We start from the raw sequence: 13,276 nt of genomic DNA, 5'->3' as shown, positions 1-13,276 counted from the left end.
GAAAGGCTCTGCCAAATCAGCCAGAGTCCACAGAAGTGGCAAGAAGCTGCCGGAATACCACAAGAAGTGCATTTATCTCTATGAAGTCAAAACAAACAATGATCAGGGAAGAAGGCAAGGTAAACCAATGTCCAGTGCCACAGCACCATCAATAAAAGCCTGCATCAGCAAAGCCCAAGGAAGACCAGCAATGAGTGGCAAGGCAAACTGATGCCACAACGCTGTTTGTCCACTGTCTGTTGGATTATACTTATACCCTTTCGAAACAACTCATGTCCTCTCAAGCATCCGCTTCAGCAAAATATCCCATGCCCTTTTTCCAGGCAGCTTCCAGAAAAACACTATGTCTCTGTTCTCAGCAAAATGTTCTCCCATGTGTCTGCTTCAGCCAAACATCCTCTCATAAGACAGTTGCTAGAAAGACATCACAAGACACAACTGAGTCTCCAAAGAAACCAGAAGTTTCCATTTCAAAGAATGAGAGAGAGAAAAAGAGAAAGAGAGTCTAGCCAGGAACTCAAAGAAATACAGAGAGAGGGGGTTGGATAGCTCACCAGTTAAGAGCACTGACTGCTCTTCCAGAGGTCCTGAGTTCAATTCCCAGCAACCACATGGTGGCTCACAACCATCTGTAATGGGATCTGATGCCCTCTTCTGGTGTGTCTGACAGCTACAGTGTACTCCTATAAATAAAATAAATAAATCTTTTATTAAAAAAAACAAAAAGAAATACAGAGAGAAAGAGAGGAGGAAGAGGAGGAGGAGGAGGAGGGCAGGGATTGCAAGCAGTCCTCTACAAATTGCTGTACCTGGCACCTGGCAGGTAGTTCTGAAAGAAAATAAAACTTGAGACCTGTGACTCATGTAATTTGTGTCAAATAGCCCAAAGACTTGTTTGTGAGCTTTGAAACCTGGGGCTGAGAGCATAGCAGAACAGGCCAGGACATACCCGGGCAGGCCTGTCGTTAAGACACTCCTGAGGCTGCTTAGCCATAAAGATAAAGAGAATGACTGGCCTGGAGCCTCCCTATCTCACGCCCTTCTGACCTAAGTTAAATATTATCTGCATGTACAGTCTGCTGATGTTTAAATGGATCAATCGTGTGAAACCACGCCAGTTCCTCCCCCAGCCCCAGCCCCTTTTTCTATAAAAACCCCTAGCTTCCAAGCCTCATGGTCGAATCCACTGTCTCCTGCAAGAGATACATTTCAACCTGGAGCTCCGTCATTAAATTACCTCGTGTTTTTACATCAAGACGGTCTGTTTGTTGTTCTGTTTGTGATTCTTGGGTGCATGCCGAATTGGGAATTGAGTGGGGAATTTCCCCACTAGGTTCCTTTAGTTCCTGGGTGCTTATTGGAATCGTCTGTAAGCCAATAATTAGCATCTATGTATTCATAGCTCAGATAATACCTGTAGTCATATTCTCTCTCTCCCTCCCCCTCTTTCTCTCTCCTGCTCCCACCTCTTCCCTCCCCCTCTTTCTCTCTCCTGCTCCCACCTCTTCCCTCTCCCTCTATTGGCATTCCTCCCTCCACCCCCTCTCATCTTTCCTCCCCTTCCTCCATTCTCCTTTCTCCACTTTTCCCTCTCCCTCCCCACTTCCAGAAGTTTTTGCCTGGTCTGCTACCTAAAGGGTATAATCACTCAAGATGCACCTGGTTGTTTTCTCTTCTGAAGTAAACAGCTGGAATCCTTTTAACTCTCTCACTTGTGGAGAATGATAGTGCCCTGTCATTTGAAGGATAGGGAGTGACATAGATTTATGGGAAGAGAAAGGTCAGGTTGTCTTTGCCTTTGAACACAACAAAGATGGCACTAATGATAAATAGCCAATAGATGTCTTTAGCCTTGTTTCCCTGGTGGTAAGGATTAGTTGCTATGTTCTGCCTAGTTAATGTATTAGGACCTGTTTACAACAGAGTTTGCCTAGTTAATGTATTCTCTTTCAAGACCTGTTTACAACAAAGTTTGAGTCAATTAGGATCTAGCCTGAGGCTGGGGTTGGGGAATATTATGGCCTGGATTAAAACCCAAACATGTGATGCTAGAAATCAGGACCTTACTGTTACCTCCTCTGTGATGGATCTATTGCACAGCAAGGTGACAATGGTTAAAGGTGATATATTGTATTCTTGGAAGGTGCAAAGAGAGGGGTGAGGTGCTTTCTTATAGAAGCTGGTAACTCTGATATGATATATTTCTTAAATGAATTAAACGAACAGATTCTCTATGTGTGTGTGTGTGTATACTTCAAAGCACTGTTCGGAACAGGATTGACACCTGCAATCCTATCCATTGCTCAGCTGGAAAGAGAAAACAGAAGCTTGGAGAGAAAGAACATCACGGTTCTCTGAAGTCAGACACACCTGTATCTGAACCCCATGTGTACTGTCACCAAGCTGTGAATAACTGGAAGCCTGATTCCAAGTCCTGGTAACTGCATTTCCTCTGATTTAAACAGAGGTGAGTAGTCATACCTTCCTCCCACAGTTCCTTTGTGCTTAGATGTGAGACATATGTTAGATAAGATAACGCAATACAGAAGTGCCTGCAGCATCTTCTTTCTTTACATGCAAATCAGGAGATGCTCTGCTCTGACTCACCACAGCTCTGCTTGCAAAACACTGCCCCCACTCCCTTAAGTCTGAAGGCCATGAACAAATAACAATCCAATTTGGACAAATCCGCAGTGTGTTCTTCTAAAACTCAGGGGGAAAAAAATGGAAAGCTAAATGGCTCGGCCTGGAAGACCCGATTGTTTTCTTAGCCGCTGTCTGATTGTTACAGTGTGATCTGAAAGAGAGGTGGGTATTTTGCGGAAATACAAATATGGATGCTCTGAATACATGAATAATGCATAGCCAGTTCTTACCTGTCTGCCAGAAAGACGTGTCCTTTTTTTTTTTTTTCAGATGGAGATTTGGAAAATAATCAGAAGATATTGGCACTGATAATGAATGAACTCTGCTAAATTAGCCATGTGTATGTGCACCATGTGTGTTTAATGTTTTTGATCCTTTTATTTTACATTTTCTTTGTTAAGAAAATAGATCATTTCAAAGGTGGTCTGACACTCATGAAGGTGCTTGCACATTTTGTTTTTATGTCTCTCCTGGATGTAGGAAGAAGGTCCTTAAGGACCTTGTGATTTTCACAGTGAGTCCACTCACTTGGCTGATGCTGGCCACACAGGAGGTAAACCCTGGTTGGTTAGAGTTGAATGAGTCAGAACACGGAACACACAGGTCTGATCAAGAAGAAAAGAGCAGTGTGACTCACTAAGGGATGCTGCGAGAGGAAAATGATTGAACAGGTAGGAGGATGAACCCAGAGACTTCCTATGTGGGTAACCACTGCTCTGGGGGCGAGTGACCCAGACCCACAAGAATCCAATAAGCTAGGTCTGAAGCATTAGCAAAAAAAAAAAAAAAAAAAAAAAAAAGACCAAATTTTATATTGCCCATGAATCTGGACAGGAACCTAGTGGTATTGTGCGGTTCCTATCAGCCTCCTTCCAATCTTTATGAAGATGTCAATTTACCAATGGAATCCTCCAAACAATTGTACCGAAAAGCCATTACCACCTACACCAAGCAACATTCATGATTTTAGTTGTTCTTCTCAGCACCTATAATCATTCAATAAGCTATAAGTCACTTATATTTTCTCTGTGGTGCTGACAGAAAACTCCAGAACTTTGTCACTGTTTTATCTCCAGTCCTTGAGCCACTGTTTGGTACACAGCAGATGCTGGGGGACATCTGTGAAGAGTCAGGTGACTGAGGGAAGGGATGAACTTGGGAGTCTACAGCATTCCTCCTGTTATGCTGTGTGCACCTGTGGAGGTAAAGGCATTTGGATACACTCCCTGCCTTCAATGTGATGGTTAAAGGCAAAGGAAAGAAAACAATGGTCTCTAAACACTGTGCCTGTTACACTGCTGAGAGTCACATAGGGGAACAGGAAAGAGAGACCTCTAACACTGCTGGCTGCAAGAGGGCACAGGAGGCTCAGAATTTTCCTCAGAGGATGGCTGTCTCAGCTTGAAAATGAGTGAAATGAGCTAGATGATAAATGGGTGAAATGAGCTAGATGATAAAGAAAGTAGCGTCTTCTCCCTGTCACAGAGGTCTTGGATATACAGAGCTTCACTTGGAGGCACTAAATATAGTGATCAGTTAACCACAGGTATCAATCCAATGGTTTGTACTCATAGTTCTATCTGTAGGCCGTACAGACAACCACTGACCATCAGAGTTGTGGTAGTATTATCTAGGGCCATACCACTCTGACCTGACCACTGTCAACCTCATTTGATCTTAGAAGCTACGCAGGCTCAGGGCTGGTTAGTACTTGAGTGGGAGAGCTGTCCAAGGGAGATAGAGTCCACCAAAACTAGGGATTTCAGATTTTTAGATGTGGCCCTAGATTGGAAATCAAGACAAAGGTTACATAGCAATAAAACAACAACAAAATAATAATAAAAGTGTGCGTGTGGGGTGACAACAATAACAACAAAACCTACCTGGAATTACAGTTTCCTTCTTAAAGAAAACATTAGGAATGTTTATTCTATGATGATCATCCACTTATGTTAAAGAAAGAACACAAGTACCATTTAAAGACAGGGAGGGAGAGACTGGGCTAGGGGTGGGAGGGGAAACTGCAGTCGGGATGGAATACATTAGAGAAGAATAAAAATTAAAACAAACAAACAGTGTACGGTGATGTCAAGTTGATAGCTTAGACACCAGCCATGGCAGGATTGGTTTCAGCGTGGAGTCGATACAAATACAATTTTCTCCCAGCTGCTTTTGTCAGTAGGCATGAGCACGAGTTCTAAGGATGAAAGGGTGTGCTGCTTAGGAGCCTGTGCTGGCTGGGTTGGCAGAACATGGAGGGAGAACACAAGAAGGAAAGGGCAGTGGGGCTGCTCTCCTGAGGGTAGCTTCTGTGCCCTTAGTTCTGTGCAGCTGCTCTGTGCTCTGCCTCCAGGGAGCTGAGGGACAAATGTGGCTCTTGTTCCCAGCAACCACCCTCAGCCTGATTGCAGGCTGCAAGCTTCTGCAGGCCCTGTGGTCTTCATTTCATCACCAACCGGTCTTCCGCTTGAACTACAGGTTCTGAGATTCAAAACAATGAAAGCAGGCTTGATTCAACAGCTATTTTCTATTTTAGCATACATTAATGAAACTGATTTTAAATTTGGGCATGGTATAATTTTATGACTCTCATAAAAACAATTATTACTCACTTATTTGTTTTCATAATGTTCAGAAGTGACCAATGGTCCCTTACTAGTAATATTTTATAATCTTCTTTCCTATTTTAATTTTAGCATATATTTTATGCATTATATATTTTATGTTATAATACCTCATATTTTATGATTTATTCCAGTTCCCTTTGTTTATACTGAAATGCATTATCAACATTAACAGTTCTTGGTTACATATATTTAACAAATGTTTTCTGCATTTGTCTTTTTTTAAAAAAAAAGAATTTGATTTCTCAATATAGATAAAGTTACACGATCGGGGTTTCTTTTGAAATTTTTGATAAGATGGTTTCTAATGGGGGGGTCTGATGTTTTAGAACAAACAGGGGCTTTATACTTTATTATTCATTAAGTAATTCAGTTATCCAATGATTCTTATATAATTGCCATATTCAGGAAAGGACTCTTGTTTTAAGTGCTGGGAATATGAAAATAAGTAGTTTGGATCATATGTTACTGTAGCCCTTTGAAGGAGGATAGCTTTTACATTGTTTGAAGTGGGAGCTGCAAACTTTAACTGGAGTCACCTCTTGAAGGATCTCTTCCTAGGAGCCATAGACAAATGGGCAAATGACAAGCCCAGTGCTAGGAGTGGCATACCTCCCCTGGAGTTGTTGGTCAAGGTGTTCCCTATACATTCCAAGTAATACAGGCTACTCCCTGTTCTTGGTTACTCACCAGTATTTAGTGGTTAGACCCTATTGCGAAAGGGACCACATACTTTGGTCATTAGACCTAGAAAAAGCAAGTTGTTACTGACCATGAAGCCTCCTCCCTGTTAGCCAGCTAGCTCTCATAGTACAGGAAAATGCTTCGTAGTTGCTGGAGGGAATGCCATCATTAGTTTTGTCTGGCTGTGAACTCTGTGAACTACAGTGACCAGCATGGCAAGGTGTGCTCACGGGTGCAAGAGGGACATGAATGGTATAGAGGTAACCAACCATTTTCTGATCCGATTTAAAAACCACTTCACAGGAGGAAATGCATGCTTGGTATTACAAATCTAGCCAAGAAGCCACGGTTGTGGATCTCATAGGTCCCAGTGGTACATTTACTACTAGTTTCCTGATAAATGAACAGAGTATCAGATTATTCTCTGAATTCATGCCTCTGTGTTCATAGATCAGTACAGTTCTCAGTCTTCATGAGAACTAGTCATGTTAATGGAAAAAATTAATATTAATCGCAACTGACCAAAGTGGAGAGAATAGTTGTCAGTGGAGTGCTCAGTCACAAAGGATACATTGGGACAAATATACCTCTCCTCACGTTGTATTGAGAGGAATGAGTTAGCTAGGCTGACTCCATGACAGATTGCAAACCAGCAGTTTGGGAGACTAGGCCTAAGTTTCTGTTTCCCAGAACTGGAAAAATCCAAAACAAGTCGATTTCAGGAAAACAAAAACAATAACAAACAAACAAACAAACAAACAAAAAACACCCCTCGTGGGCAGCCACTTGAACTGACCTCACAGGCAGCCAATCAAAAGCTGTAGAAACTGCCCCATCACCTAGCTTGAGCCAAGTATAGCTAATCAGCAAAAGGCCCATCTCCTAGAGCCTTAACCAATCGCAAAGGCACCCACACCTCTGGAGATAGAGCCAACCAATCAAGGGAAGGGAAGGCAAAAGCCATTCACTCCTACCCTAACAGGCTTTAAATTGACCCTGAAAAATCCACACCTCTGTCTTCTATCCCGATGCACGGTGAACCCCTGAATGCAGGTTCTGTGCAGAGTAAAAGCTCTTTGCTGTTGCATAGTATTTGAGGCTGGGGTATCATTCTTCACGAATCACGGACCTTTATAGTAAGAATCATTATGGGAGAGGGTATGGATAGTAAGATGGCAATGGAGGTCAAGGAAGACTGGAAACATTCCATTGGACATGACAGGATCGCAACAGTCCTCAATTCATAGCAACAAGTCCTGAATTCATAGCAACTGTGGTTACCTGCACATGATCAAGAGAGTCAACCTTTTAGCACATAGGGCAGAGGGGCTCATGAGGCCCCACTACTAACTGGAGAACTTTTGAAAGCTAATGGCTTCTTGGAGACGGAAAGTCAGATTTCTTTAAAAGTGAGGTCCTGGTTGGACAATTCATTCAATCAATTGAAGGCCCCAATACAAAGTTTTTCTGCATCAGCCATGGTGGCACATGCCTTTAATCCCATGACTTGGGAAGGAAAGGCAGGCAGATCTCTTTGAGTCTGAGGCAAACCTCACCTACATAGTGAGGTCCAGGACATCCAGGGCTATATAAAGAGACCCTGTCAAAAACCAACAACGCCAACAGCAACAATAACAAAAACAACAACAACAACAAAAAACCCCAAAACAACAACAACAACAACAACAACAACAACAACAACAACAACAACAACAACAAAAAGCAGAAACAAATAAAAAAGCAAACACTTTGTGGGCAAGAAGGAATTCTGTAGCATTTTATTTGTGCCTAGTATTGCCCACTTTGCTCTCCTGGGTCTCTGAGCTGTCAGTCATTGGACAAGAATCATACTATGTTGGCTGTCTTGCTCAAGCCTGCTGGCCCACACTACAGATTTGGACTAGTCAACCTCTGAGATATGGGAGCTAACCCTTTATTTGGATTGGTTCTGTCTTTAGTAAAACTTGGACTGACATAAGATGTTAAATTATTATTTAGGTCTAGTGTTTTGGAATATACCTAGTATGAAGACACAAAATTGAGATACACCAGCACATTATTTAAGTTCAAAGTCATCAGATTATATAAAATCACGAGGAATGTGAAGTAGATGAAGAGAAGATCAGACATCTAGCCTCTGGGGTCCATATATAGTAACACACACACACACACATGCAAAAGTTGAAAAGAGCAAAAGCTCATAGGAAGGACCATACAAAGAAAAAAATATAACATCATGATAACTATGATAGCCTAGAAGCCACGAGAAATTATACTAAATGTATCTAATACTGTTGATAATTTAGGTCAGATGAAAGTAAAGAGTTGGATCCAATATGGCAGTGTCGTCAAATGACCTTGGCAAGCATAATGTCCATAGAGGCGGGGGTTTGAAACCCTGACCAGAATAAATTCAAGGCACATAATTGGACAGTTAAATCTTGGGGCATGTAAATCTTAACTTTTGAAAAGTAGATCACTTTATAGCAAGTACTTTTAGGTATACAAGAATGAATAATTAAACTTCCACACATCTCTCACCTCTCACTTAGTTTCCTTCATTATTAACTTCTTGAATTAGTATAGCACATTTATTAAAATTGGTGAGTGAATATTGATGCACAATTGTGGCTCATTTATTATAACTGGTGAGTAAATATTGATATGTTATTATTAACTAAAAATTAGGGCTCACTTTTCATGATGTGCACTTCTGTGGGTTTGACAAATCTATAATATCGTACCTCCATTTTTACAGTTAAATTTTAAAATCATAGATTGCTGCTTACTAGCTATGTAACCATGAGCAAATATGCAAGACAGGATTCTAAACTGTTATGGTTAAATAAGATAACTCAGATGAAAATCCTGGTACAAATACTGGCAAGTAGTAAATGTTAATTTCCTACCACTTTCTGTTGAGTAGAAGCCAGGAGATGTGGCTAAATACATTGAAATTTCTTGATAACTTAAATGTTTCTTGATCTATGTAATTAAAAAATTTTTCAAGATACAGGCCATCCTCATATAACTGTTTTACTACCATAATTGTTAGCATTAGGTCCAGATGACTCTCTTTGTTCAGGTGGATATAACTCAGGAATTAGGTACCAGAAACTCATGATCTCACAAAGCTTCCTCTTTGTAAGTGGCTCTGGATTTTTGTTTTACAGATTTGAAGAGTAAATTTCATGGACCAAGAGGAAGGTGAGTTTTTGGAAAATACTTTATTATTAATCCATAGGTAGGAGTTTGTTCTTCATAGGTGGGAAATGAAGAAGAAAGGAAGCCTCCTTATAGCAGGAGAGAGTCCTGGATGTGGGTACCACAATGGGTCCCTAGCTCAGGGTTGATAAGATGTTTAGGCTGAAGGATGGGAATGGCATCAGACAATGGATCTGTCAGGCCAGTTGGCTCACCCATAAGATATCCAGTGCCTCTTGTGTCTTAATATGTAGTTTGTAGACAGTGGTGCTCACTTAGGCTGTAAGAAAGAAGAAGAATAACAAGAAACCAGATCAGGAACCAGAGTCCCCTTCTGCCATTCTGACCCCAGCCAGGACAGAACTAAGGTCATTGACAGATTCTAGTCAAGGAAAAGAACCAGAACTGCTCGTTTTCAAGGTCCTGTCCTTGATCAATTCTGTTCTTATCAGCATCACCCCAATGTCTCCACCCATCACGATGACAACCTCATGGAAGCTGCATCAGTTACCCTTCTGCTTCCTCATATACTATGATATCTTAAAAGATTATTCGCAGTTGTGCAGGTACAGAAAGGAGTAAAGGCTGGAATCCTAGGCAAAGGTCCTGTTATTCCCTGCCATCCCTCTACTGTGGGATGCCAACAGTTTTATTACAATTACCATTGACTTTGCTAGCTCTGTTTCATTCTACTTACTTGTGACTGTGGCTACTGGGGCCAAGATATCTATGCTCTGAGATGGTAATAAGATGCTTATGGTTTTCCCAGAGATAAAGTCATACTACAGCGATTGAAGTATGAGCACTCTGGTGTAGAGGTGGGAGGAGTATAGGAAGTTGGAGGCCAGCTGATCTGTTTATGTCAAACCCTGACAATATTAGTTACGTTTCTGTTACTGTGATAAAATATCAAAATATCATTGATAAATTATTTCTCTGATGGTGAAGTGAACAAATTCAAGTCAGATTAGAATATGTTAAAGGTAGGTTTATTGGGAAACTGCTCTTGGATGAGTTTACTGTCCCCATGGACCAAGGCCAGGGAAGACAACATTAGGGAGGGGAAGAGAAAGAGAAAAGGCACAGGTGTAGAGAGAGAAGGGAGAGGAAAAGGAGAAGGAGGAAGAGGAGGAGGAGGAGAAGAGGAAGAAGAAGAAGAAAAAGAAGAAGAAGGAGAAAGAAGGAGAAGGAGAAGAAGAAGAGGAAGAGGAAGAAGAGGAAGAAGAAGAGGAAGAGGAAGAAGAAGAAGAAGGAGAAAGAAGGAGAAAGAAGGAGGAGAAAGAGAAAGAAGGAGAAAGAAGAAGGAGAAAGAAGAAGAAGAAGAGGAAGAGGAAGAGGAGGAAGAAGAAGAAGAGGAGGAGGAGGAGGAGGAAGAGGAGGAGGAAGAAGAAGAAGAGGAAGAAAGAATGAGAAAGAGGGAGAGGGGGCTCATCAAAATGTCTGGATTATACTGGATTATATAGGGAAGAGCCTCTGTGGAAAGGGCAGCCCAGCTTCTGGGCTGGGAAGTTCAGGGTTGGGGGCAGGGTATGCCAGGTAGGTAGGCACTGAGGGATTCTGGGAGAACCTGGAGGCCAGGTCTGATTTAATATGTGAAATATCCACCCCAGTCCCTTGTCCCCAGGGTCTGGAACCAAACATTCCATTTTTTTGTGGATTATAAATAATTAAGGGACAACATAGTTGTCTATTACTAGTTTCTGCTGACTTTTGAGCACCTTCATGGATTGTGGGCAAAAAGCTAGATTTTTTTTTTTTTTTTTATCAAGTCCAGGAAGGCCTGGTTGTTTCACGGCTGTCCAGGTTGTGGAACATCTGGGGGTAGGAGTGTGTGGCCCCTGTTGAAGCAGTCTGTGAGGTTGAGCCAGTGCACCTATGGGTAAGTGTTTTGGAGCTTTCCTGAATGTGGGTTCTGAGGAAACACCTGGATGTTAGGGGCAGGAGTTTCAGGTGAAAAACTTTTGGGGGGGGGGGGGGTGTGTACAATTGAAAGTCTTAGGCCCATGTTCTTGGTAGTGGAGGAGGGCTGGGATCCCAGAGCAGGGAAAGGGAACTAGATCCCACCCTCAGGTATAGGCAGGTGGTGATGGGGCAACAAGTTGGTTGCTACCTGACAGTACTGAGTCCATTTTGACCTGTGATAGTGGATTCAGTCTCTTCCCTGAAGCTTACAAGATTTTCTTTTAAGTTTACAAAAAAAATAAATCCTTTATAACTTGCATTTTCTGCCTCAAAACACCTTTCTAGACCTTCAAACACTTTCTTAGAAGCTTTCACAGCCTCAGATTTTACATAAACTCTAAATTTTACACCTTTTCCTATCTAATTATTCATGAGATGCAGGTGCTTGGTCACTGGGAGCAGTCCTTGTAACGTGACTTCCTTTATCTAAAGTTACTTCTTTCACTACTAGTTCAGTCTTCAAATCCCTCAGAGACGAGAGAAGGATATGTTGTAATTTAAATGGCCTATGTGTCAATTAAAATGACAGACTTACCCATTACCAGACTTACACATTAGGTTTCTGTTATGCTGATGGCTTCCTTGGGGACACAGGTCCCAGGGCAGGATCAATCTTCTGTTACCAAGCCCGCAAATCTGAGAGACCTTCTTGTGGAGGAAAAATTTGAGAGACTGACCTTGCTTTGTCTTAAGCAATGTGAGGCATGTCCAGTGTCCCTGTTTGTCCAAAGTCCAGCCCAGGTCTTAGTAGCCGACAAGGAAATGGAGTGTCTCTCAATGGTTAGCATACCACTATCTAGGTAGAGGAGTCCTTTTTGCTGTGTCCCTATCTTCTTGGAGATCTTTGCAGTATCACTGCTAGGATTTGGAGAGTCTCTGTCATTTTAAACATCTTAAATTTCTAATTTTAAATGCCAAGTTCAGCAGGTCTCTGACAGGTTTGAGAGCTAGAACCTACTAAGAGTATTATGGGTTAGACAATCTATGTCTATTTCCAGTTATCTTCTCTAAACTGTACATCTAGCTAAAGCGGGGTACTAAAGAAAGCTTAATTAGCTACACCAGTTCTCAACAGTACTTTAAATATAATTCTGAACACATTAAAAGATTTGATCATTTATAAAGTTATTGGCTATCAACTTACATCTCTTAATTATAATAGCTTTTATGACTCTAGAACCTGTTGAAAGGGAGAACAAGAGAAGCAGAGAGAGAGACCAAAAGTCTGCATTATACCTCTATAGGGAAGGGCAACCCAGCCCCAGGGCTAAAAAGTTCAGGGATGGGGGCAGGGTATGCCAGGTAGGCACTGAGGGATACTGGGAGAACCTGAAGGCCAGGTCTGATTTGATATGTAAAATATGGACCTCAGTCCCTTTTCCCGGAGTCTGAAACCAAACAACCATGATCAACACAACTTAAGGAAGAAAGAATTTCTTTGGTTTATAGTTTTAGAGGGAGTGGAGTACATCGTAGCAGGCTGGAAGTGGAGAATCATATCTTCAACTACAAACAGGAGGTAGAGATGGAGCTGGATATGAGGAAGGCTTAAAAGCCATTGTCTGTGCCCTTCCCCAGCCTTGAGTAAGCTAAACCAACCCTTGAGGGTTTACAACCTGGCTGGAGTTGGCTTTTGGCAACATTTGCAATTCCCTATCTGAGCTTTGAAGCACTGCCTGCCCGCTGAGCTTGCTTTGCAACTCAATCCAGCTGAAACAAAGAATGGGTCTGTGGGTTTTGCCTATATAAATGCAGAGATGAAATTTAAAATTTGAGCCTTGATCTGAAACCTGTCTTGGCTTCATCCTTCTATTGCCCAACTGTCCTTTTTCATTTCCAGCCTCCTTTCAGGTACCCAGTTCTCCGTGGCTGCTGGACAGCTACAATTGTCGGTGACTCAACTTCCCCAGCTAAATCAACGCTACCTCTCAAACAGTGCCACCAACCAGGGGACAGGTACTCAAATATCTGAACCTATGGGGAATGTCTTTATTCAAGATACCATATCAACAAAAACAATAAAAAGCAAATAGGTGTTGAGATAAGAAATACAATTTTGAGGAATTTTAGCTTGTGGAATGCTATATAGCTGATGAGTAGGCTGAACATAGCTGGTTGGTTCTATTCATTAAGAATATAGAAATGGGCACAAATAA

The 13,276-nt window shown here is 41.8% G+C and overlaps 1 long non-coding RNA gene across 1 annotated transcript; it reads left to right on the top strand.

Annotated features, from left to right (window-relative positions):
- The first annotated feature begins 2,293 nt into the window (after nt 1–2,293).
- Gm29960 lies at nt 2,294–13,076 on the top strand. The gene is made up of 4 exons (XR_384857.3): nt 2,294–2,467; nt 9,128–9,161; nt 10,928–11,037; nt 12,961–13,076. It is a non-coding gene; the product is annotated as a predicted gene, 29960 (long non-coding RNA).
- The last annotated feature ends 200 nt before the right edge of the window (nt 13,077–13,276 follow it).

The sequence above is a fragment of the Mus musculus genome, chromosome 16, assembly GCF_000001635.26.
Source record: "Mus musculus strain C57BL/6J chromosome 16, GRCm38.p6 C57BL/6J".
In the NCBI taxonomy this organism is placed as follows: domain Eukaryota; kingdom Metazoa; phylum Chordata; class Mammalia; order Rodentia; family Muridae; genus Mus; species Mus musculus.
This window is presented reverse-complemented; position numbering and strand designations above follow the sequence as displayed.